Below are 27,179 nucleotides of genomic sequence, written 5' to 3' on the forward strand. Positions count from 1 at the left end.
ATGAAACTCTCCGACTTCAAAACCAATGTGACGTACACTCTGGAGTTGTAAGTTGATTTTCGATTTCTGCAATTACTCACTCTTACTAATGTAACTTATCCGTTTGTTTTAGGATGACAGAGCCAGTACGTAGAACTGCAATCGGCACCGAAATTACAGAGAACTGCAATCGGCACCGAAAAGAAGCATCGAGGATTTGCGCAAAGAGAGGTACAATCTGTCGAAGAATCTGGACCCCAGCGGTCCAGTTTCCTAGACAATATGTTTGGGCTGACCAAGCATTCCATTGGCCCACTTAGAGAACAACCAAGGGGAGGGGGGGGGGGGGGGGGGGGTTGTTTGCATGAAGTGTAATGCGAACCTCTGTTCCATGGCGCCTACCAAATGTTTTTATGACTTTAACGCTTAGACACGTCATAAGTCTAGAGACTGATATAATTTTGACCTTGTGTCAATGTGTGAGAAACATATTTCTAATAAATACTTGTAAGACCTCAAGCATGACTATTGTGATTTCAAAGACACACAACTGATACACCAGAAGTAACCTTCGAAATTGCAGAAACTGCTTCTTAGCAGCTCTCGGAAGACTAAATACAGAGTATAGCAGCGAAAAATCACTTTGTAAGGTCTGTACCTTATTATTAGGGATGCCGCGAACCACCCTAGGTTCGAATTCGAAAGGTTTCTATATTTTCAAACCGAACCCATGTTCGATTTCAAAAAGTTTCGATATTTTCGACCGTAGGGAGGTTCGAAATCGAAAAATTCACAACTTTCCAAAATCTCAGTAGAGTAGATTGTTGGGCTAGTTGGTTTTGGAATTTGGAATACATTTTAGCGCTCAAAAAACAGGGACAAAGAGGCGAGAAACAGCGCACTGTGCTGTCTGTTTCTCGCCTCTTTCTCCCTGTTTTTTGAGCGCTAAAATGTATTCCAAATTTCCAAAATCGTGAGGTTTCAAATTGGAAACGTTCGAAGCTTACACGGTTTCTAAAAGTTCGGGTTTGGTTATTTCGAATATGTGTTTACTTGAGGTTCGATAAATTCAAAGATTTTGAACTTCCCTAATTTGAAACTCAAGAGATTTGAATGTTTCGAATTTCTTTGGATCTAAATTTGAAAAATCGAACGTTTCGAATTTTTAACGACATGAAGTTCGATCAATTTGAAGATTTCGAATTTCTTTCTACATAAAGCTTGAAAAGTTCGAAAATTTCGATTCTCTTTTAAAGCTAAATTCGAAAAAAAAAACTTCAAAGGTTTCTGATTTCTTTGAAGTTCAAGTGTGCAAAGTTCGAAGTCCGGTTTTCATGTTCAGCCACAGTTTCAGTTTCAAATAATGTTTTCACGCCACACTGGTTTTCACGAAATCAGGTTTAGAAAAGTTCGGGTGCGATATTTAGACTACGCGAAGTTGGTCAGGCAATTAAATGAGACGACGAGTGCCCCGGATGTGCTGGAATATTTGCCAGTGCAGTGACGTGTAACAATAGATCAGTAATTGTGACTGCCAGCCCGGGGTGGTCATTAACGTGCATTACGAAGTAGTGATCCTACGAACGCACTGTTTAACGATACTCATCCAGTTCGAAACGGCCAGGGGCAGGCAGGTGGTTGAGGTTCAAAAAAACCTCGAAGTGATCTGGCAAACTGCCCCCCTACCCCCTTGCACGCTGGTAGTAATCCGATCGAACGCCGCCCGAGTGACGCTGGCATATAGTAAGTTTAGTTTTTACATAATCCAAAATCCTGAGACTGGGAATGAACTTTGAAAGAAAAAGTGTAAGAAGACAGAAAAAAGGTTACAGGACAACGTCTCAAACTCAACTCAGCTGAAAACTCAGCTCAGGACAACGTCTCAAACTCAACTCAGCTGAGTTTGAGACGTTGTTCTGTCCCCTTTTTTCTTTCTTCTTACACTATTTCTTGCGAAGTTCATTCCCAGTCTCGGGATTTTGCATCATGAGCAACATACACCAGCTCGCCTGCACCTTGACATTTTTTTTGTTTGTAATTACTTTGGAGGTTTATTTTCTGGGGCGGAAGAAACGCCAAGCAAAAAGCACAGAGGCTGACGCAACTTGAGGTCGAGGAGCGTTCTACCATACCACTGGCGTCGGAAGAGGAAAAACGGGGGGGGGGGGGGGGGGGGGGGGGGGAGAGAGAGCTCCAGTCTCATTCTTCCCCCCCAGATATTTCGGACTGTTCAAGAAAACAATACGGGGAAAGAGGGCATGGTCGAGCTTATTTTAATCTGAAATTATTTATGCATATGTATAGCTACTGTCGCTCTTCACTGCATAAAAGATGCAGCGAAGCGCTGATGTAACGCTGCTCACGTGCCGTCAGGTACTTATCGTATGCCATGTGCAACAGTTTTGACGGTGCGATACAAAGCTGGCGAACGCTCATGTCGGCACGTGCTTAGCACGAGGTCAGCGCTATGCTTGTAGCGCTCCGCTGCATGTGTGAACAGGCCTTTAGAAACTCGTTGTCAAGAGGCACTACTCGTCACATGCTCGGTGGCTCGAAAGTTCAAAGCTATGTCTTTTCGACCTAAATAACTGTGCCATTGGTAAAAAATAATCAATAAATAAACATAACAATAAATGAAAAAAAAAAGCTGGAGAGAAAAAAAAATACCAAGAACTCGCCGGAAGTGTTGTATTCTTGCATGTTCAGAGGCCCAGGATTATGAAACAAGTTTCTCCTACCAAAATGTGCACAGGCCAAAAGAAACACGTCCCAAAAACGTACGTAAAATGAGAAAAAGAAATTTATGGCGCGCTGAACTTGAACAATTTTAGAAATCTTCCCCCATGAGTTAATTTATTCCTCAGCGTGAAAAAAACAATAAATACATTATTTTGTATTCTGCAGTTGGTAATGATATGTACTGTCTCTGGTGTTAATTGAAATGCGATACCCCAAACAATGTAGGCGAAAAAAATTACCAAGTTTAGGGCATAATTGTCCGTAGGTACATGTTTGGATATTTATTCGATTCTCGTCTTGAACAACAGTAATCATATATTAAGACCACACTCACCTAGGCTATATATAGATCATTCTTAAAAAGTTTAACATCTCTGCCATAAATAGCTTCGGCTATTGCGCGCTTCAAATATGGCACAAACGACAATTGTCAAAAACCCGTCGTCCTCCCTCGCTCCTTCGGGAATCTATTTTTCTAAAACCAAGCATGCCAGAGGATTGAAATAAACGGCATCGTCTTTCGCAAGGAATGCGGCACCGCATGTAAAATTGAAAAAAAAAATTAATTCATTGCTTGAATCCAAATGAAACCGCCCGCCGGTCTTTCGAAGTTCGACGAACTTCGAACTTTTACCCTAAAAGGTCGAAGTTCGTCGAAGTTTTGACTTTCCAGGAATCGAGAGTTGGACAATTTTCGAATTCTTTAGAAGTATAAGTTCGAAATTTCGAAAATGATCGATTTCTTAGCTCAGGAAGGTCGAAAGTTCGCAAAGCTTCGAACGTTTTAGTGCAAGAAGTTCGAAAGTTCGAGCATAATCGAATTTTTAGTCTATCAAGTTCGAAATTTCGGCAAGTATCGAATTTTGCAGCGTAATAAGTTCGAAAATTCAAAAGCGTCGAACTTCTTAGTTTAATAAGTACGGAAATTCGACTTCCGTCGAATTTCTCAATATGGAAAGTTAGAAAATTCGAAATCTTTCGAACCTTTCGAACCGCTTGATTCGATCATTGAAACTTCGATTCGAAAAAAGTTCGCGGCATCCCTACTTATTATATTCTGCCTTACTTTGCAGAAAAACACAGGAATTGCGCGTTAACAAAATTAAATAATATTGAAAAGCGCCCGGGCAACTTCAACTTGTCTAGGCAAAAGGAACACGCCTAACCCTTCGTCTGCTTTTTTTTCCTGCTCTTTTGCCCATTTCTTTCTCGTTGTTTCTCTCGGGACCAGATATGTAAGCGCCAGGGGTTGCCGTGTTCTGCTCCCTTCTTTACTCGCCTGGTCGAGGTTGTGCTGGCGTATCCGTCGGAGCGAATCATAACGCCGACGAACCGACTGCTTGAGCGTCGCTTTGTCCATGTACCTAATGATTTCAGGAATTCTAGAAAAACAATACTGCTGGCCGTAGCTCCGTTGTTGCTCGTTTTTACTACTGGAACAATTTTTTTACGGCGCAACTGATAATTTTAAACCTCGAGTGAGCTGACAGACTACAGTGTGAAAGCGGTCACAAAACACACACTATATAGCATAACAGTGACGAATGCCTCAAACATGGATTCTGTAGGGTTCCGGTGAAATTTACGAACCGGTAGTAGCCTTGAATCAGGAAAGCATGACCACCTCAGCTAAATTCCAGCCTTGGCCCCGCACCAGGGAAGCATGGCCACCTCAGCTCAAGTCCCAGGCTCCGACAACACCCCCACGTGAGTGAGTCAACCCTACGGGCCCTAGGAGACCGTCGTGATCGATAACACTGTACTTATTGTTTTACGGAGTTTCTTTCACTATCGAGTTGTGAGATCTGCGTACGATGCTTTTAGTTTGTTTCGCTTTCTTTTCACTTTCATTCAACTTTCATAATAAAATATTTTCCCCTTTCCTTGCCTTCGTCGTTTTCTTTTTGCCTAAAAAACCCCGACAGGCCCTCTCTACGTGACCAACGCAAGAGCTTAGTAACTTCCGGATATCCCCTGACAATCCCTTTATTATATACAGCGCTGTCAAAGCTATTGGCGCCAGCGCGTGGCTCCGTCTATGATTTCGTTTGCGCGAGAACCCGTGCAAATGGTCGAAGAGATCACGCCCCAAGCTTGCGTCAGTAGCTTTCACATCGGTGAACGCTACGTATGGAACAGGGTATACTAACTTTTGATTCAAACAACCCCATAAAGGCTTTTTTTACGTGAAAGCAGCACTATTTAAAATTGAACCTTTATGTTTTATTCCACGAGATCGGCTGTTGCCATTTAATTCAGCTCGAATTTGACTGATCTCCGTTTCACCTTGCAATGGACTGCACGGGACGGAGACGAGCCAACGGAGCCAACCCAGTGTCGCGCGAGAGTCACATGACCTTAGAGAGAGACGCTGCGACGCTCCGGACACGTAGTCACGTGACATGCTCGCAGCACCGGATCGGCTGGAATAGCGTAGCGTCAGTAGCCCTCCCTCGTAAACTGAAGCGGAGTATAGAGCCATATACATCTGCTGCCCATTCTCTCCTCGAGTGATTCAAAAAGGGACAATAGAGTTTACAACTTTTCCGGCTGGGCCATCGGAGCGATTCCCATTCTAACATAGGGGCCAGGGTAGGGAACAAACGATGTGACCGTACGAACAAAATAAAGAAATAAAATAAAACAATAATAAGAACGAACACCGCCAGGTGGTTTTAGTGTCATTAGACTTCGTTCGTCCCTTAGCTGACGGGGTGATGGAAGCTTTACGAGCTCGTTGGACCTCGTACGCGTGGATCTCTGACCACGTGATCGCGCTCTCGCCCATTCCCACGTGCCGAGAGTTAGGTAAGGTGATGAAAGGGAGACGGTAGAGACGGTGGAGCGTAGTATGGAGCGATACTCGAGGTGATATTTAAATTGAGGAAAATAATATGACGCGCAGTTCTTGAGTGACGAGGGACGCCTTCAATTCGGAGTCAATTCACGGTCAGGCCTGCCATCAGGTGACGTCTCAATGTGCTTGATTCTTCTCCAGTTCCCTGTCTAGTGAGCCTTAGTAAAAAGAGGAATGCGTAGAAAAGGTATCTAGTATGCAAAACTTTTTATAGGTTGTCAGGCAGGGAGGGTTAACAATATATTGGAAATTAACAATAAGCATATAACCTCTATAGAGATTCTCTTTAACGTAACGTAATAAAAAAAAAAGGACTGCGTGAGCTTGTTTTTTCGGAACGTAATGCAGCAACGTGGATGGTCTGGCCAGTTGGTTCATAGTTTTGAAATGTCAAAGCACCGAAAAAGGACTATGACTAAAACGAAGAGATACAACAGAAGGCGTGCTCAAAACTGCTGTTTATTTGAAAAGCACGTACCTAATATAGGCCCCCAACAACCTGTCAGTCATCAACGTGTCCGTGCGATACCTGTCGAATATATTCCAATTCTTCCTTTGATAGGGAGAATGACACCTAACTATACCGCGTGGGCGAAATGGATTGAAGGCACTTTAAACTGACCGCATAAATTGGTTTTTTTAACTTATCGCGCTAGGATTTACTACAGAGGTGTTCGAAGCTCGTGCATTCATTAATTGCGAGTATGAATATATGAAACCTTTGGAGTCGAATGACAGAAAATAAAAACTGTTTTTCGTCTCTGAAAACATCATCGCTACGCCTTTTATCTAGACATCGTCAGAAAATCGTTGTGGGCTATTCTGGCGTCTACTAGAATTAGAAAATTGTGAAATGAAAAGAACATAGATTTGGCATTCCTCTTCTTTACTTCATTTGACCCAGATAAGCGCTACAGTAACACTTTTTTTTTCTGTACAGACAACATATAAAGAAAACAAATATTTTTATTTTTATTGATTTACTTAGTCGAGCCAATCATTCCACAATTTTAGCGAAAGCTTCCACTTATTTCAGGCACCTCTGTAGTAAATCACAGCACGACAAGTAAAGAAACCGATTTATGCGATCAGTTTAAGGTGCGTTCAATGAATTTCGCCCACGCTAATGCGATAAACAGCCTCATACCGAATTTCATATGTCTTGCGCACCACTCCGCTCTTTTATCTTGGTATCGAGCTAAAATCTTAATGTCATGCCACACAAGGCGTGCAAGCGCATCTTTTACGATGGAGGGAGAGATTACCAGACGAGCTATCTCGCTTAGGTGCCGCATGCTCGCGGGGACGATCATTAAAGGAACACTGACACCCTAAAAAAATATGTGCATGTTTTGCCAGGTAATTTATTACGGTGTCAGAAAACTACCCAGTCAATATGTTGCTACAGTGCCGCTTATATTTTTTTAAAGTAAAATACAAAAAACGCAACTGCTCGAAATCGAAACCGAAACTGGACTTGGGAGGAAGGAGAAATATAGAGGAGAAATTTACTGGAAATCACGTAACGGTGCAACGTTTTTTTTTTTTTTTTTTCTTCAGTCAACGTATTTGCAGTTTCTTAGAAGTCACAAAACATGGGTATCATATTTTTTGTCCATTTTTAGTATTGATTGTGTGCCTTTGATGACGCTTTGATTACCTTTGTGGTTGTGCCTAAACCATAGAAAACGGCACGCGACTACGTAGAAGGGAGTGAGCGCGACTCCCACCGGCCAGTTCACGATCGACTGTTCTCGGACGAAAAAAAAAAAAACGATTTTCGATCCGAAAATTGTGTTCTCGGTACTTGGGCTCTCATACGTCATGTACGCATAAAAACTTGGCAAGCATATATACCCTGTCTGTGTCCCTTTAACGGATCTGCCCGTTTGGCCGATGTACACAGCGCCGCAAGAAAGGGGTATTTTGTAAACAACTCCTGAGGCACACTCACCAAATTTAGTTCCGTTTTTTTTCTGTAAGGATCAGACTGCCGTCGAGGGCTGTTGATATTTTGGCGAAGTCCAACCATCCGATTGGGCGTTGAGAAAATCACAGGAACGTTGAAATGCTGGGTCGCTATCTTTCAATTGTGTAAAACCAACTGTAAGGAATAACCACGGGCCTCACATTGGGTCAATCGCGAGCGGGTTTGCCTGTTCCTCTCAGCCCTCTTAACAAACTTTCTGCCCCCTTGGTTAAACACCATTGCGGAAAGACTGCCTCTTCGAGTTTTACAACCTATCGCGCAAAATGTTCTTGAATTGAATGCTCGCAAGATCTTTTGAGAGCAGCCCATAAGAACGTTTTGGCGTTGCTCCTTTACAGTGAGACGACCTGTATGGCAGGATAGCCTTTTTGGGTCTCGGCTCATGAGCGCAACAGGTGTGGCCTTCCAAAAAATTAAATGTAATGCCTATAAATCGTACCTTCTCCTCAGTGGGAACCTCATAAGTAAAAGTCACACCGTTCGCGCACGCACCGAAGACAAGCAACATCCCAGGTAAAGCATCTTTTTTTTTTTTCAATACAACTAACCCCATTCGGGGTTGCTATAGGGTGGTAAAGTTTGAAATATTACAAGCGGAAAAAAATATTCAACACACAATTTGTAGGTCTATATTCAACGGAAATATACAAGTCAAGAATGAAAAAAAAAATAGTAAACAACTTCAATACAATAGAAACATTGCACTTTTAAAAACAGCATAAATTATTAGTTTATGATGAAATGTGGGCATCTACGCAATCGAAGAAAATTTCAAAAGAAGAGGAATGAACAACATTTTTAGGCAGGTGGTTCCATTCGTTAATGGTTCGGGGGAAAAAAAAAAGAGAATTTAAAGCAGTTATTTTGAGCGACGTCTTCCTCGTAAAGCTTGCCGTGGTTGTACCGTGTTAGTCGTTCGCTTGTATGAATAAGATAATTTTCTTTTGGTAGGTTAAAGTGATTGTTCGCTAATTCGTATAGAAATGTAAGTCTAGCCATTTTCGCTCTTTTTTATATAGAGAAGAGACCCAGTTGCCTGCAAAGTTCAGAGGGAGACACGTGCCTACTATATTTATTGCAAATAAACCTCGCTGCCATTCTTTGAACTCTTTCTATCTTAATAATGCCGGAGACTGTGTGGGGAACTAGACGACGTTGGCGTACTCGAGCGTAGGACGTACGAAAATTTTGTTGGCGAGTAATTTAGTGTCAGCAGATGCACATTTTAAAACTAGTTTAAGGAAACTCAGTTTGTTTAAAGCTTTATTAGTTGTGAAGTGAATGTATGAGTCCCAACGCAAATTTTGACTTATGAGGAGGCCGAGGTATTTGCATTCACCGACTTGTTCTAAGAGGTTGTTGCCTATCTGGTAAGGAAAGGAGTAGTGTTGCCTTTTATTGGTTATGGTCATAAATACAGTTTTATTCAAATTTATTTCCATCTGCCAATCATGGCACCAATTTATGATGTGTTGAAGCGCATTATTTAGGTTAATCTGGTCGTTTGGGTTATTTATTTGTGAATGAAGTATGCAATCATCAGCAAAAAGGCGAATTTTTACGTTCGCATCTTTGACCAAGTCATTTATGTATATTAGGAACAAAAAAGGTGCCAGTATTCATCCCTGTGGGACTCCCGATGAAACTTGGCCTTTGAATGATGAGTTCAGATTAAGTGCTACGTACTGGTAACGATCTGAAAGGTAGTTTTCAATCAATTTGAGAATTTTTCCTGTTCCTAGTACAGATTCTAGCTTAAACAATAGCTTCGGGTGAGATACCTTGTCAAATGCTTTTGACAGATCGTTGAATATGGTGTTAACCTGTCCTATATTGTTTATGACAGTGGAAAAATCGTGAATGCTTTCAACAAGTTGCGTCACTCTTGAAAGGTGATGTCTGAAACCATGCTGATATGGAGTAAGTATGTGGTTAATCTTAATATGGGTGGAGACATACTTCAGAACAATGTGTTGGAGCAATTTACAGCAAGTTGAGGTAAGGGATATGGCCTGTAGTTTGTGAATTCGTTTTTGTTTCCAGTTTTATAGATGGGGATGGCTTTCGCTAACTTCTAGTCTTTTGGAAGTTGTCCTTTGTTAAGTGATTGTGTAAATATTATAACAAGATATTTTATCACCCATTCGGCGTATCTTTTTAGAAATTCATTTGGTATATCGTCCGGCCCAGCATTTCTGTTTTGCGTTCAAGTTGAGTAGAAGTAGTAAAACAACCTGTTTGGTAACTACGACGTCATTCACAGCCAAGACTGAAGAGTTGAACGTGAATGAGGGGGCATTATCATTATCTGTTGTAAAGACCGAAAGAAAATAATCATTGAAGGCTTTTGCAAGATTTGCTTCGTCACCAGAGAGCGTTTCAAGATTTTATTTGTTTTTTGGGTTCACATAGTTCCAGAATTTGACGGGTGAAGTTTGGATGAACGATTGAAGAGTGATATTGAAAAATTTGTAATTAGCCGACTCACTGAAGTATCTTCCAGAGATACCTCAGCTGCCCCACTAAAAATAAAAAAAAAATCATCTACGTATCCAAAACTTATGGTCTCGTCGTCCTCTCCCAGCTTCTCTAAGATGGCGTTGTCACAGCTACTTAGAAAGTATCGCACACAACTGGCGTCAAAGCAAGATCCAATACAAACGCCTTTCTTCTGAACGAACAAGTTGCCTTCAAACGCAACATGCGTGTGCGAAGATAAAAATTTAAAAGTTCCAGAAAACTATATATACACCACACCACTAAAGGACCGAAACGCCACCTCTTCGTATTTATCGATGCATTTCCTAACCGCACAAAAAAGTGGATTCATGCGGTACTGAATAAACAATTTCAGCATCTAGCGAAAAAGCACTGTGAAATCTGTGCGCGCCTTCCTCCAGGAATTCTATAACGCACTACAAATTTCGACCTAAAAATGTATCATACACCTTCACTGTTGACAAGTGCTTGCTAAGGAAGCTGGACACATGTACCTGCCAGGAGCCCTTATCCGTTAATATCACTCTAAAGGGATTCCCAATTTTGAGCGTCTTGACAGAAAAGGAAATGTTCAGATGTAGTCCAATAGCAGATTGCACGCTTTTTATGCAACCCCGCCAAATTCAATTCACCACATAGCACCTTTGCCCGAGTATTAATCTTGAACAAGGGTCCCGGACTTACTCTTTTGAAGTTCTTGATGATTGCTTGTTGTGACATCTCACCAAACATGTCCCGCATCAGCAGCACAACGAAGTCACCCTCCTTGTCAAGAATTAGCAGCTTCAGATCGTTGTCCTTCAAGTAGTCGACGATGGGCGTGGTCTTGCATCCCTTCGTAGATTCGCCCGGCCAGCGCAGCAGGACGTGGACGCCATCCGCCGCACACCTCTCCTTGTCCTCAGGAAATGCTTTTTCAACCAACCCTCTTCCGGGAACTGCCCCGTTCACACACTTGCAACCGAGTACGACAGAGAGAGACAAGACCTGTTTTTAAGCCTCTTGCAACGTCTTAGGACCGAATGCGCTGCTGTAGAGCTGGTCCTACGACGTCTCAAGAGGCTTAAAAACCGGTCTTGTCTCTCTCCGTCCCTCTCGGTTGCAAGTGTGTGAACGGCGGACGCTGTTTGGGTTCATAGCAGAATTTAGGTCATTTTTTCATGTTCGGCGGTAGGACAGCACTCTTCCCCCCCTCCCCAGTTAACAGACACCTGTTGATGTCCTGTGTCCCCTTGTTTTTGGGCTCTTGCCACTACGCTTCAGTGTACTATGCATCAGTCCGCAGGTGATCCCTCTAGGTCCTCTCCTCTGCTTGGGTCGCAACACAACCATGGTAGCAACGCTTCCCCAAGCAGCCCTTGTTTCCATTTGCTTCCAAGATACAGATCGTAGAATTTGGGAAACACTTCTTTTTTTTTTTTTTGCCGTAACCGGTGGATGACTGTATTCCATGGAATAGTGCAAAAACGTCCTCTGGGTAGCATCCTCGTCGAGTGGCATACGCATGTATCTTGGACTGGCAGCACGAGACAACAATGAGGTTAATTAGAACGTACAGTTACTGACGATGGGTAGGGGAACAGATAATAGAGCCCGTTGTAATAAAAATGTACTACGGCAAAGTGGGTAGTTGGGCCAGTAGGATCACAGTTTTGAAATGTAAAAGCGCCGAAAAAGGACGAGGACTAAGTCGGAGATATACGACCCAAAGCACACATTCGGAAAGTGCATGCCTACCTTAGGTACGTACTTTCAAAAGAAACAAAAGTTGCGAGTGACGTAACGTAAGAGAACGGGGTCCTGTGAACCAGTCCTTAACGTGGCAAAGAGCGAATGCTACGGCCCCCTCGTGCCAATCAAACCAGCGGAGGCGAGGCAGGCGTAGCCAAAGGTATGGGGGCAAAAGCGTAAACCGAGCAGTTAAAAAAAAAAAAAAAGAAGGGAAGGAGGAACTCTTACCAGGACCCAAGTATGACTATACTCTGTTTCACCTTATGATGTACCGCAGCAAAGGCTACAAGCGCGAGCTCCTTGCTCTGGGGCACATCTCGGCGGCACAAAGCTCTCGTGACCTAAGAGCGGCTGCCAACGCTGTGAGCTCGCGCTTCTAGCCTTCGCTGCGGTACAGCATAAGGTGAAACGAAGTATAGCCTCTCAATCTATAGATTCGTACCACAAGAGCCAGTTTCCTCTCTCGCTCCCCCGTGGCTTCGATAGCACTGCGAGCAACGACGCTGCGATCCGATCGAGTCATGGAGGTCGTCGACTCTGCGCGTTTGCTACCAACGGCATGACCAGCCACGCACAGCGAACGCGGCCTGATCCTGCGTCTCTTTCTCCGCGTGATTGGTCCGGTGGCAAGCTCATAACGACGAAGAGCACCGTATGACGATGCATTTTTGGCTCTGTTTGATTTTCTCCACCGAATTGGCGCCATCTTTCGGACTTGAAGTAAAATAGACGGAGTATAGACCAACTCTACTCACTGACGTCACGCCACTGGGGTGGCGCTGCTGTCGGTACTGCGCATGCGTAAACGCTTCACTCCTCCCGAATTTGTTTTCCGCGCAAGCGCAGTGCCCACACATGGTGTGCGCAAAGTGGGCTTCTTTCGAAACACTGTGCGAATGCATATACGGGTTGTTTGATTTTTAAATCGAAGAAATTTATTACAAAAGTTCCGTAAAATATGGACCAACGCAGTTCGTGCAGGTATACGGTTAGGAAAACAAGTAATAGGCGGCTAGTTTTTTTTTTTTTTTTTTTTCGACAATTCCGATAATACTTTTTTAATTAACGCTTTAGAGTATAGAAAATAAGCTTTTGGTTTTGAATGAGAGACGTGCTGATTATCGTCGAAAACCACTTTTAGTCGGTCAATTTTTTTTATTGAGCGACTGGAAGCGCGCGGGAAACGGGGTGCACCAGAGCTGCAACTCGCGCGGCGGGCGCAAAGCATGGCGGTGGGGGAAAGCGGATGATTAGATTCTCGTCCGCGTTTCCTGACGCAGCTAGCCTTTCGCCTGCTTCACGACAGGTAACTTTGGTGCACCCAGGCATTTCACACGCGCTTCCAGTCGTACTAAAATTGACTAATTTAGTGGTTTTCATAGGTGCTCGGCACGTTTCTAATTGAAAGCCCGTGTCACTTTTCAGTCTTCAAAAAGTTAATGAAAAAAGAATTAGTTAAATATTGGACATATCGCGAAGATTAGCCACCTTGGCCGTTTTGGCCGCTTTGGCCGCTTTTGGCCGCAATGTCGCTTTCACTGTATAACTCACCTGCAAGAACCGCCTTAGCCTATCTTCTACTCTATATCTTCTGTAATAAACATGTTCGAATTAGAAGCAAACATTCTGTACAGTCACGTGTCTCCCTGCGACGTGCTGAACACTCCGTGCAACGGGACTGGCGCGCCGCCGCGCGGCCGGTACTGAAAGTAGGCAGTGAGAACCCCAGAGAAAACGAAACCGAAACCACGCCGCGTAGTTTGGCACGCATTGAAGTCGGAGCGGTGCGGTTGTGCTGGGTTCACATCATGAAGTGCTGCCTGTGCTGCGCCATTAAGTGCTTCAATAGTTATGCGTCGTAACTCGTGCGGACAAAGTTTCACAGTTTTTCACCTCGGCGATGTTTTGTGGGACAGCGACAACGATGGAGCCGTGCCGTACGACGCGAGAAATTTGGTCACCCGATCATGTCTGCCTCTGTGTCGGCACGGCTGACATATTCTACACTGCCGCTTTGAGCTTTGCGTTTGTTTTCGTACGAGTAACGCCTACATGTGTCAGCACCGATGGGAAGAACTGAAATGCCATCGCACACTCGCGGTTATGCAGTGCCAATTTCGTTGGAGGAATGCCCTCCAAAGAAGTTTCGTCCCCCTCGTACGTGTCGATATTTTCGGACAAGTATGGCACGCAATCTCTACTTCATGGAGAAAGATTCGAACGGTAAAAAAGTGACAAATATAAATCTAAAGAAAACAACAATGAAACTCGAAATCACTAAAGAATCGATGTTTGAGTATGGAAGTTCATGTGGTGAGCTTTCTTTCTTGATCAGCCTCCTTTTGGATGTGGAAACGCTGACACCCCGAGTTCTGTCGACAACATTTTTTTTCTCGGCTTTAGAGCCACCTATTGCAAACTGGTTCGAACTTGAAGTACCGTCCGCTGGTCCCTTGCTAACTGTACAGCGTGCACCTCCCACGATGAGTGGTATTATCTTGAAAGCCTTTCACGATTAAAGCCTGTTCCCATTTAGTTACGCCGCCCAAACTAAATTTCCACCTGGTTTCGCTATGCCAACTCTTTTTGGTATAATAAGTGTTGTGTCAAGTTACGGTCATGTCAAAATACCTGTGCGCCGAAAATTAGCACCTCGCACAGCAGGTTATACACAACAGCTGACCGCAAAAGCCCTTGACAACCAAACCGTGTGTTGGCCGACAACTTTGTTTTCTCGGCTTCGTAACCACCTTTCGTCAAGTGGTTTCAATTGGAAATACAGTCTACTAGTCCCTTCCTACCTCTAAAGTCTCCACCTCCCACGACCAGTGGTATTCTCTTGACAGCCTTTTCATGGTCAAAACCGGTTCCCATTGAGTTACGCCGACCAAACCGAATGTTCACCTGGTTTCCCTATGCCCCCTTTTTTTGTACAATAAGTGCTGTGTCACGTTACTGTCAAGTCAAAGCACCTGCGTGCCCAAATCTGCACTTTGCACAGTCCGCTATAACACAACAATTTGGGTCCAATATTGGATATCCCGTACAGCTTTATTTCTTTATTCATTAGAAACCTAACTTTCACACCAGCTGTCTTAATGAAACTTGGCACACTTCGTGCAGAAACTTAGTGAACATCTCACTCGCCTCCAAATATTATTGTCCCAGCAGTCCTACGTTTACAGCGACGAGCGAAAGAAATTTCCTACTCAGAGCAATTATGGTGGCGGCAGTCTTGCTTTTCGGGAAATTGCTCCAGCTCCTTTTTTCGGCCGCAACTAGAGAAATTACCCCTAAGAACGACCCAAACTCAATATATAAGAAGTGGAGAACAGATAGATCTCTTCTTAGATCTGCCCCAGCACTCATGCAACGCCACCATCAACGTATCGGCACAAAAAGCGAAAGTTTCGTCCGTGCGCGCTTCCGCCGCCACAGCTTGGCATGCGAAAAGGCGCCGCAGGCTGCTGAGCGCGCCTCAATGTCGAACGCCAGCTCCTCCGATAGCGGCGCTGCGCGCGTCTTTCAAAGCGCCCCCTACAGTTCCCGCACGGAGTGTTTGCCATGTTCCTGTGAGGCGGATTGTCGACCAACGCACTGTTTACAAGCCAGGCCGCTTTTGCCCTCACGAAGTGTGGGCATCTGCGCCTGCGCAAAAAACAGATTTGCCTGAGGCGAAGAAGTGAAGACGGCAGCGCCACCTCCGCAGGTGCGTGACGTTAGAGAGTGTAGTTGGTCATTGAGGTTCTTTGCTTCCTTTCGTTCTCAGTTACGTGGGTTTCGTATATGGTGTACCGGACGAAGGATAATAAAGCATTTCAACCTGGAATATGCTAGGAAACATAGGTGAGGCAAAACAAGAATGTGTGGCAATCGCGCATTTTTCGTGAACACCTTCCAGCGGCGCGGAGAGATCAAAACGATGTTTTAACGCATACCAGAAGTGATGCGATTCAAGATGGCTGCGCCCTTATGGAAAAGGTGTATGAAGGAATGCTCGTTTCTGTTCATTGCAGGTCGCTCGAGGACATGTGGCGCGTCACCGTGTTCTTGCTGACGGCCGCAGCCGCCCAGAAGAACGACAGCCTCATCTTTCACACTAATTGCGATGACATGCCGACCGATGCGCTGTGCAAGGTTGTTGACAAGAAGGACTTCGAGTCCGAGTTCTACAAGAACTTGGCATCCATGGCGTTTCCAGCCGCCATTGAGACTAAGGAGTGTGATTACCTTGTCTTGAGAAAAGACATCACGCATGCGACCAAATGGGTAAAGCTCCCTCGTCTTCGACCTTTGTTTTTTTGTTCGCTGCAGTAAGTCGAATTACGATTTTTTTTTAGATAAAAAAACAACAACAAAAAATGTGTTTTAACTACACCAGTCAACTATACGTTGTTGCGGGCCTGGTGATAGAAAATTGCAGAGGGGTGGCAAATTGGCTTAGAGAGGCGAGGGGATGAATCATACTTTTGGTATCTATAGGCTAGGGCAGGGGTGGCCAAGCTGCGGCTCTTCGCGTATGAAAGTGCGGCTCGCGGCTCCCTCCCCTACCCCCCCCCCCCCTCCTACCCCGCCTCCCTTCCGGTCACACGAGCCCTTACCAAAAAGAGAAATGGAACGTGTTTTAAACCGAAAGACAGGTTGCGGGTTGGTAGTCTTGTGCTACTACTACCTTACGTACAGACTGACTGCTTTTGGCTCGAATAGATTGAATGTAGTTCGAGTTGCGTTTATTGCTCTCGACAAAAGTTTGCCCTCGCCCCCCCCCCCCCCTCTTTCCCCCGCGGCTCTTGGAAGTTTCGTGCGTTCGTTTGCGGCTCTTAGGAGGGGTCAGCCTGGCCACCAAGTGCTAGGCGGTGCAAGATACCGCCCGTTATAAAAAGAGCCGCCATTAGCATTCATTCATCTATCCACCCCACGCAGCGCCCGCCTAGCGCCCAGTTATCGGGACCAAATGTCAAAGTTTCGGAACCTTTTTAATTCGAAAGAGGAAATGGTGGCCAACGAAAGCCATGAATGCGTGGAGAAGAATGACGTCTGCTACCAAAAAAACGGGCTTAATTTTTTTGTTAAAAATTTTCGTAAAACGATTGCAATTAACGCTTGAATCATATAACGAAAATGTAGCTCTTCTAAATATGGTCCCAACCGCTAGCTCTAGGGCTGGGCACAAAAATCAGTGTACTGCGACGCGTAGTTTATTTAACAAAATCAGGGTTCTTTTCTTTTTTTTTCTATAACATGCCGTATATCGCAGGAACATAGAAATTCGAAATTGACTCATGTTTATTTTGCGTAAAGGGAATACGAGAGCATTTGAATAGCTGAGTGAGAAAAAAATATGGCGAAGAGAAATGTTACTTGATGACTTGTGGGAACTGTCCTCAGTGGACTTTTAAATTATTTATAGGGGATAAACAATTGCGTTGCGTCGATATTTAGACAGTGGACACTTAGTCAACAACAGTGAGCGTCTTGTTCATGTTCCGTTGCAGAGGAAAAATGTAGCCAGTGCAGCACCACTGCTAGCTATGTGCGGAGGACAAGTTCGTCTGCTTCTTTTGCAGGGGTTGTGGTGACGTCAGAACGCCGGGCGCTGGTTGGCTCTGATTGAAAGGATAGTGGGTAGACCTCAAGGCAGCTTGCCTTGAGGGCTAATCACTATTCTACGACATATTTTTACAAAAATAGATTTTGGTAAAAATCAAAATATCGACCCCAAAACCGTTCCTGAATGAAATGAAAACACTCAAATACTTTATATATTTTGATAGCGATATGGTATGCATGCACGAAGGCACGCCAAAGTATCGAGTAGTTATCGAAACAATCTACTAAACCTAACTTAGTTGGCACCACAAGAAACACCGTTCTCTGTATGCGCAGCTTTTATCTAGGCACTTCAATTTAACAAATATGCAGTGCCTTCTTGTGAAACAGTATTTCAAACCAAAATTTTGAGTCAGTTAAAAAAAAGAAAAAAAAAAAGACATAAGGACGACACAACACTCATTAGTTTTTTTTTTCGCTCCTGTCTCGGAGTGTTGTCTTAAAATATGTTCAATCACCATTAGCTAGTTTGAACCCTAACTTATTGTTAAAGTAGTATTTTGCAACTTCGAGTCCCTTTTAAAATTTTATCCTATTCATGAGTCAGATCAATCGCCAAACGTCGCTACTTTTCTAGGCGACGTCTTCGTCAACCTATCTTGAAAGAGGGGGCCTGCTGAGCGTTTATGCCGAAACTTTTTTTTTTTTTTTTTAATTTACAAAAAATTAAGAAGTCAAGCCGGAAGAACGTTTTCTCACTTCGCGATCTCGTGCAAAGAAGCATGTAGAAATTACTGCACCGCGGATCAGAAGCTGATATCAGAGAATAAAATTCAGCCAGCTTGGTATCCTCCAATAGATCAGCTGGCTGGGCTAGCTTGTTTTGCTTAGCAGCCAAGCAAACTGTGCAGCGCTGGCACCGCGTGACGCGGGCAAGAGCACGCGGTGAACATGAAACGTGCACGGGACATAGCCTCCTTTGTACTGACAAAGCTTGGCAGATCGCCACGAGAAGTGGCCGCCAAAATTGAAAAGGTAGAGCGGCAGGCAACGCGGATAAAAGGAGAGCCACGTGAAGGGCACCCCGCTGCGGCGAGACGCCGAAACGCACTTCTCCCGAGCGATGAAATGTCCGCTGGTGCTCCTCGCGTTCCTCGCGCTACTACTTCTTTTCTCGTCGGGGTTGCAAACCATGTTTCGGGTTCTCGCCACTGCAAAAGCGTTGCACTGACGTTCAGCTTCCCCGAGAAATGCTCTGTGCTACCAGATCCTCGAGCTCCAAGTCTGCGACCGGGCACTCTATGGCTCCGTCGTCGAACTGTCCGGCTTGGTGAGTATAAGGAAGGCTGTGACAGGGGACTAAGCGGAACATCGGTGCCACGAGCCATACAACACTCTTTAAGGCAAAGCTTAAGCTTCTTCCTGTAATTCTTTTCTTCTTGATGTGACAGTGAGTGTGGATTGTGCACACTATTGAAAAGGGTTTATCCTGCGGAGCTTATTTTATCTTTCTCACGCCAGAACGAAAATGGCTCTTGGGTATATGGAGTGAAGTTTTCAATGGTGGCAACGGAATGTCCTCGAAATTCAACAAATGTAGATGCACCGTGCCCCCCTAAAGACGAAACGGTAAGTCATGAACGTCAGAGGTCACTGTCAGAATGTGGCGACAAACGAACTGACTTTCGTTCGCTCGGGTCGAGGTAGAGATGTCGTTGAGCGAATGAACTTGAGGGGACACTAAGTATAGATGCGCGAAACAGATGTGAACAAAAAATGCGTCGCCTCGCTCCGTCGAGTGGCGTAACTATACAACCGCCATTGACGTCGACTACCAATGACGCTCGTGGCCAACGCCGCTCCTCCAGATCACGGCGTCACTATGATGAATCTCCGATTGCTGTGTTTACCGCGTCCTAAAAAGTGATCCCTCGATTTACCAAGACGTCGTAAAAGTATCACGTTGTCGCCGCCCGAAATTCTGGCGGTATCAGGATCGCGGGCGTGTGGCAGACGCACGTTCTGCCACAGACGCAGTCTACAGACGCCGGGATCGCAAGCGATGTGATGGACGTATAGGGAGTATCACTGATCTCTATGACAATTGCTGGATCGCGCTTCCCCGCTTCGAGCCCACTGCGCGATTGAGGCCACCGGTCGGCCATCTTACGAGGGCCGCTGAAGCGTTGTCAAGGCGGCGGTCACGTGACCTTTGCCTCTCTTTTCACGTGACCTACACACGGTAACCATGGTACCTGTCTAGGCTTGACTGCGCTAGAGAATATCTCGTAAGATGGCCGACGGTGGCCTCATTTGCGGTGCGGGGAAGCGCGATCCAGCAATTGTCATAAAGATCAGTGGGGAGTATTCACTGGCGGCCATATCCGTGTGCGCTGCTACTGAGCGCGTGCTGGCGACTAGCTTCCGCACTCCTTTTGGAGCGTGCATTTAGCACCATCAAAATTGCCGGCCTTAGCAGGCTATTAATATGAGCTCGCCCTGAGCATGTGCTCTAAACATGGCCCTCAAATATGGCGTCCAGTAAATTGGCGACGTGAGCGATCGAAAGCGTCGCTGTGGTCGGCCTGCCACGATTGGCCGAATGCTGACAATGACGTCAGCAAAGGATTTCTCATCGACAGAAATAAGAGGAATGTAAGGACTTCAATTTTGACGGTGTTGGCAGTGTTGCTTTGAGAGCGCTATGATTTCAGGCTTCCACCATGCCCATTACAAACACTATCGAACTTATTGTTCACAAGGTAATGACGTCACGAAAGGTAGCCGAGCGAGGGCGCCACAGAAACCTCTCGCGGCTAATAGGTGCCCACATGTCTGCTTGTCTCAGGGTGAGGACATTCTTTGTTGTACTGAATGGGCCAGCGCGTGACGCGCTCGCGCATTCAGTGCGTGACTTAGGCGGTATAATGGCGTCTAAGCATCAGCCAAAGACTCGAAGGGGCATCAGCTGAGTCACATCGAATTGCGCGCACTTCAAAGGACTAAAAAAAAAAAAGAACGATTGGGAGGAAAAATGGCCGTGATGTTACCACTCAAGCAAAAGCGCGAGTGTGTATGAAGGCACTCTAGGCGGACGCCCCTTCTGCTGCATGTCGCTCTCCAGCTTGGCAGTCCACGTAATCTTCGGCAACCCGCCAGCTTAGACTTCTTGAGACTCCACTGCGACAACGACACTCGCGTTCGCCTGTATTTTTTACTGGGATTTAATTCTATAGCTCATTTTAGCTTACAGTGCAACTGGGACAAGGACAGACAGAGGAGAAAACACAGGACAAGCGCTGAACTAGCAACTGATTTTATTTTTAAAAAAAACATATAATGCTGGTGCTGCTCGTGCAGGCATGCCCCTCCGTGGCCCTGGTGCTTCCTCTTCCACTCAACACGAAACCGGCCAAGTTATCTGAGATCCAAAAAGCCGATCTCACTCTTCGTCAAAGCCACTGTGGGCTGGCTCACACACAAGGATCCGATTTGTGTTATGGGGTACATCTCCCAGGACCACGGAGGGGCATGCCTGCAAGAGCAGCAACAGCATCATATGTTTTTTCTTTGCAATAGAATCAGTTGCTAGTTCAGCGCTTGTCCTGTGTTTTCTCCTCTGTATGTCCTTGTCCCAGTTGCGCTTTGTTGTTGGGTGTGTTCAGATAATAGGGTGCCTACATGTCCGCGTGTGTATGAAGGCACTCTAGTTCAGATAAGATCGAACGCGCGAGTCCGGTTCGCATTTTTGTTTTTCTTCATATTTTTATATGTTACTCCCCAATATGTGGAAGGAACGAAATCACAAATGTTTTCTAAAAAAAAACAAATATATCTTAAGGAAAAAAAGACATGACTGCCCCAAGACGGAAACGCCGTTTTCGGGCTTTGTCTGTTCTGTCAAGTTTGACTTCATGTAATAGGCAAACTAAATATACCCAAAAACTGAATATTTTTCAGAAAGCAGGAGATTATAGTTGCTACATTTTTTAACGTTTACAGTATTCTCAAAATTATATATCGCGCGTGCCAAGTTCACAAATCTGGCTGCTTTAACGTTTTGACCCCATTTTTGTGACTCGTTATGTCGTTATATGTTAAGGATATTAAACTGAAACTTTTTTATATGTCTTTCCTAGACTTGTCCTTTACCAAAAAATAAATTGCTGCTCTAGTGTATAATGCAAAATATATACAGCGCTTCAAACATATTCGAAATTGAAAAGTTCCGCAACTTCAACGTGCAATTAAAAAAAAAAAAAACCATCTTCAATATTTTTAAAATTTGGAGGAATCACTCTCCTCTACATCCTCATTAAATTCCGTTAAAAACATGTTGCATCATTTTGTTTGCGTCAAAAGTACAGCGCTTTGAAATGTACCTCCACACGTGGACATCTTCGCCCAAGGTCACGGCCGCAGTGTGGCCGCCTTCCATTTTTTTGTTTAGAACTTCTCATAACGTCCTGTTTTTTTACTTGTGCACGTTCGAATCATACACCTGGACCGCTCTAAATGCATGTATAAAGTACACGTAGCTCAGGACAGCAGCCCGAAGCATCGAAGATGCGAACTAAGACGAGCCCGCCCTTCGTGCTTAATTGTTGCATATGCCGCTGCACGGTCGCGCGAACTGAAACACAACCACCCACACGAGACTCTAGGGTCGATAGAAAGAAAGCACATAGAAAACCTGCCGTGTATTACGTGCGCGTTCGCCGTGTATAGCGAACACGACCTTTTGAGCCCAAACAACGGCGGATGCAACCGGAGACGCCGGGAGGGAACAGCCGGACGGCGAGCCACGGGACGCCTGGAAGCAACAGACTGGGCGCGATCGCAGGCCATAACAGACGCTTTCGTAACACCAACCGATTGTAACCTAAACATTTATATTGATACATCCTCGCACTATCCCAAATTAACTGGCACATCACATAACTAAGGAGCTCCCAACCTTAAACACACAAAAAGGAGGAGTAGGAATATAATATAGACTTTATACTGACGAACCTTAACTGCGAAAGAACAAAACTATAGCCAAAAACGAACTCGAACGGAAGGAGACATAAATAAATAAAGGGAAGGGGGGGGGGGGGGGGGAGGAAGGTTTTTGGCAAGGTCGGGGATAAGTAAGTACAAGACGAGCGTGTTGGTAACAGTATGTACCAACACGCTCGTCTTGAGGAAGTATGTACATAGAAGGGGGGACGGACGGATAGCGGCACAAACTTTAAGGCTTTGAGATTACTTGGTGGCGCATTTTTGGCTCAGCGGGCGGGCTTCCACATGTGTTTTCGAGGTTTGTGTTTACGTCGGCAACTGTAAAAGGAGGGGGGGGGGGGGGGGGGGGGGACGGGAAGGGGGCATATCTGAGTGGTGTGCTTGTGCACGATTCGACAGCGGGGGGCAAGGAAGCGTTGCGAGGAAGTGGGGGATTAGCAGTGGTGGCGGTGGCGGGTGACAAGTCAACTGCGTGGACATTCTCATGGACGCTGTGGCGCCTAGCGTGTGTGCATGTATGTTTGTGCGAGGAGTGCTGCTGACGTGTACTGGGCGGGAAGAAGCGGCTTGACCTTCGGGACTGTGGATGTCGGTTGGGGCACCGTGGGGGCTCGCCTTTTTTAAACGAGTGTCTGGCAAATAAACCTTCAGCTGTGTTTGAGACGTTGTGTTCTGTTCGTCCCTTTGTGTGTTCTTGAGTCTCGGGTTTTATCACCATCTGTCGCGCGGCATCAAATAGCAAGTCAAAGTAAACGTGCGCCGCTCTACACTTCACATGTTTACGCTTGCGTGTCTTGGTCGGACTGCGCACGCACGCACTCATTTCACACCTCGTGACTTCAATACCAATAAAGTATGAACCATTGTCTCTCTCTTTCTTTGTTTCGGCGTCGGGCAGAAGGGAGCGAGTCCAGTATCTGCGTGGCATATGCTTTGCTAATACACGCCTTGTCAGAGCGGAGTCCTCAGCTATGGCAGGGACTTACAGCGCCAGCAGAGTTTTTTGTGCTGACTATCTCAGCAAACACAAAAAGAAAGTCACAATGCAGAGAAATTTTCGCAGCGTGCGAGATATCGGTGTTAACTCTTTGAAGAAGATTTTGCCCCAGGAGACATCCGGTGAATTGAAAGAAGCAGATTACCTGTGCCAGCATTGTTTCCTGTACTTCAAAGCTGAAATACAAAGTGCACCAGAGAGCTCCGACAGTGGTGGGGATGCATTTATCCCAGAAAGTGAGGCCGTTGACAAGCTGAATCGCTACGTACTGCCCACAAAAGTTTCACCGCTCAAGCCACCAGGTCAAGTAGCAAGCCGCTGCAGAGAGTTCTATGGGAAGAGGAAACAAGCGGAAATAGAAGAGGCCGTGGTTTCCGATGTTCGTACGGGGATTCAAACAGCCTACGGGACATCAGACGTTTCAGGACCGTCCCAAGATAAGTGCAACACGTGCAGCGAGTGGATGACCAACTTTCGCCTGGCATACGCTGCGTGTCCTTCCCACCAAGAACGCTGCCGTCTACTGACGCTCCTTCCCCCATCCCTGACGAGGAAAGAGATCGAACGTGCCGTGCCGGAGGCAACGAGGTACCTCATCAACAAATCTCGCAAACTGAGAGATGACTACGGTGTGTGGTCGACGCCGGATCCCTACTCGTGATGCAAGGTGAGCGAAGAGGAATTGTCGGTGGCGCTTAAGTACTTTACTAAGGACGAACTGGGCTGCTCAAGACAAAGCCCAAACCAGAGAGATGTAATTTGTGTCTTACTAAATGACAAAAAACAGTACATCTCCAAGCGCTTTATGACGAGGTCAATCCGCGAGTCATTTCGTGTGTTTAAAAATGCACACCCCGAAACCAAGATTGGCCTCACAAAGTTTCATTCCTTGCGACCCCGGTGGGTCAAGTGTGCCCCCCAGAGAGAAGTTTGTGTATGCATATATTGCGCAAATTTTAAAGGGGCGCTGACACCCCAAAGGTCGTATTCTTTTTAGAGCGCAGCTCTTAGGGGCCCGTTTCCAGCCTGAGCGGCGTCGGCGTCACCGTTGGCGTCGCCGTTGGCGTCGCCGTCGCCGTCGGCGTAACCGCGCCCCTCCCTCTCCTCCTCCTCCCCTCCTCCTCCTCCCCCTCCTCCTCCCCCTCCTTCTCCTCCTCCTCCCCTCATTGTGTAGTATGGTCCAGGCGGGTCACGTGACCTCGGGGGGGAGGGGGTCACATGACCCGTTTCCAGCCTGTGCGGCGTCGGCGTCGGCGTCGCCCCTCCCCCTCATCCTCCTGCCCCTCCGCTCCTCCTCCTCCCCCCTCCTCCCCCTCCTCCTCCGCCAAGGTCACGTGACTCCGGGGGGTGACTCCCCTCCCCCCGCCGAAGTCACGTGACGGCCCGCCCAAGGTCATGTAATCCCGTCCCCTCGAGGTCACGTGACCCCCCGGACCTCTGCCCTCCTCCTCCTCCCCCTCCTCCTCCCCTCATTGTCCAGTATGGTCCGGGGGGGTCACGTGACCTCGGGGGGAGGGGTAAAGGAGAGGGAGGGGGAGCAGGAGGGGAGGAGGACTAGCAGGCATGATCACGAGGGAGGAGGAGGAATATACCCTCCACTCCTCCTCCTCAAGAGCTGCGCTCCAATTCGGCGTTGCAGGAAGTTGTAAACGGCTTTCACTTTTTTATTGTCTAAAACGATGCAAATTGTAGTCATAAACACGCAAAAAAAAAAAAACGCATTGCGAAAAAAAATTTCCCCGCGCGCGCGCGCGCCTTTTTATTTTTGGCGTTTATATTTCCCGCGCTCACCTCCTTGCTTCTTTTGATCGGTGACGTCAAAAATCAGGAAATTTAGAAGCTTTGTAGGCGACATTTCTATAACATTTACTAACGGCAACGGTAAAACATGTTTTTTAACGCAATTGCGAACGCACTACGGCCTTTCTTTTTGAAATACCGAAAATAAGATTTCGGTGTGATGTCGCTTCCTGGATTTGTATGCTCCCTCGGAAAACTTGGCGGCGCTCGAGCAGAGGATTATCGGCGACTAGTCGGGGACGAAACCGGTTTTTTTCCCGCGCCGGCACCCTTCTATCCCGCCTGCTCACCTCCTCCTCGCTTCGGACCGCGGTAGCAACGGCGCTTAGCTTCACAGTATGGAGCGGAGGTCCGAAAGAAAGTCAAGTCGCAGGAGACCGCAAAATTTGACTCGCTGCACTGGCGCGGATCGCGCGGGAACTTCAAATTCGGCATTTGGAAATTGTTTTTTTAATTCAGAAGTACTGAATTCCCAAGTTTCAAATTTTGAGGGTAATGTCCAGGCATCGTTTTCAATCGTTTCGGATAGTAAAATAAAATATGATTTTGATGTGTCAGTGCCCCTTTAAGCTTTGCGTTGCGGCTCTTGAAAGCGTAAGCGGTAGGGACGTCAACATATTGGACTTGGAATTATTGTGCATGTGCTCCCCGCCGACCAATGAATGCCGGCTTGGCGATTGTGGACGATGCCCCAAGGACAGCCATTTTACGCTCGAGCGGCTTGGAATCCCAGAAGAAGCAGAAATTCTGGTAGCTGCCTGGGAGTCCGGCAACCTGATAAAAAAATCTTTGGATTCAATGACATTCATGAACGAACTTCAGACACTGGTAGGAAGATGGATTCCTCATAATCAGATCAGGTCAATTCAAGGAAAGACCATATACACAGAAAAACTGTGCGAAGAAAAAGGAAGCCTCGTGCTGCATTTTGATTTTGCGGAGAATTGGACCGTTGTTTTTCCCGATGAGGTCCAAGCCTACCACTGGCAAAAGAAGCAAGTTTCGGTTTTTACATGCGTTGCTACAACAAGAAAATCCACGCGTAGCTTCGCTGTCATCAGCGACGATGTGTGCCACGACTCCGCCCACGCCTGCTGCGCAATCGGAAAGATAACAGACTGGCTTGATGACAACGCTCCCGTGCACTCGCAAGTGACTTTTGTAAGCGATGGAGCAGCGAGCCACTTCAAGAACAAGTATCAGCTACACGAGTTTAGAAAATTAGAGTACCCTGCAGCCAAATGGCTATTTTCCGCCACTGGGCACGGCAAAAATGCATGCGATGGCGTTGGAGGGCTTGTGAAGCATCAGGCTACTCTACACAACCTGCGACAGCCGGCAAGCATGGCAATCCAAAATGGACAAGACATGTCAAGAATACTGTCTCAGCATCTCAAAGGGGTCAAGCTGCTCTACTTGGATGAAACTGAACTTGTAGAGTTCCGGAACCGGAAGAAGGAAGAGTGGAGCAATGTGCGAGCCGTCCGTGGAATTCAGAAGTGGCACGTATGGCGAAGTCGCAGAACGGGGCAGAACTCGGAACTGTTTTTCGGACCGCAGAAAGCGCAACGACGATCACTATTTCAAAACCGCTGCTTGAACATGTTGAGTGTCTATGCATTTTTATTTATTTTACAACAATGACAGACGACGCATCAAGAGACAGCCGGAACGAGTGGACAAGCCAAGGTGTCAGCGATTTATTAAAACAGTCACATAAAGATGTAGTAAAAGCGCTGATCCTCTATCCCACCGAGGTGTTATGTTCAGTTCTTAGGTTTACTTCGCGAACCCAGGTGTTGTATATCGTTTCGTTCTAGGCATTTACGTTCGCGCGACCGGGTGGTCGCGTGACCCGGCGTCTCCGGTTGCATCCGACGTTGTTTGGGCTCAATATGTCGTGTTCACTATACAAGGCGAACACGGACGTAATACGCGGCAGGTTATATATGTTCTTTCTTTCTATCGACACTAGTGTCTCGTGCGGATGGTTGTGTTTCAGTTCGCGCGACTGTGCAGCGGCATATGCAACA

At 46.1% G+C, this 27,179-nt stretch overlaps 1 pseudogene; it reads left to right on the forward strand.

The window, feature by feature from the left end:
* Window positions 1–26,966, forward strand: LOC115328464 (annotated as a pseudogene).
* Window positions 26,967–27,179: the final 213 nt, after the last annotated feature.

Source organism: Ixodes scapularis, unplaced genomic scaffold, assembly GCF_016920785.2.
Source record: "Ixodes scapularis isolate PalLabHiFi unplaced genomic scaffold, ASM1692078v2 PGA_scaffold4__175_contigs__length_147842914, whole genome shotgun sequence".
Taxonomy (NCBI): Eukaryota; Metazoa; Arthropoda; class Arachnida; order Ixodida; family Ixodidae; genus Ixodes; species Ixodes scapularis.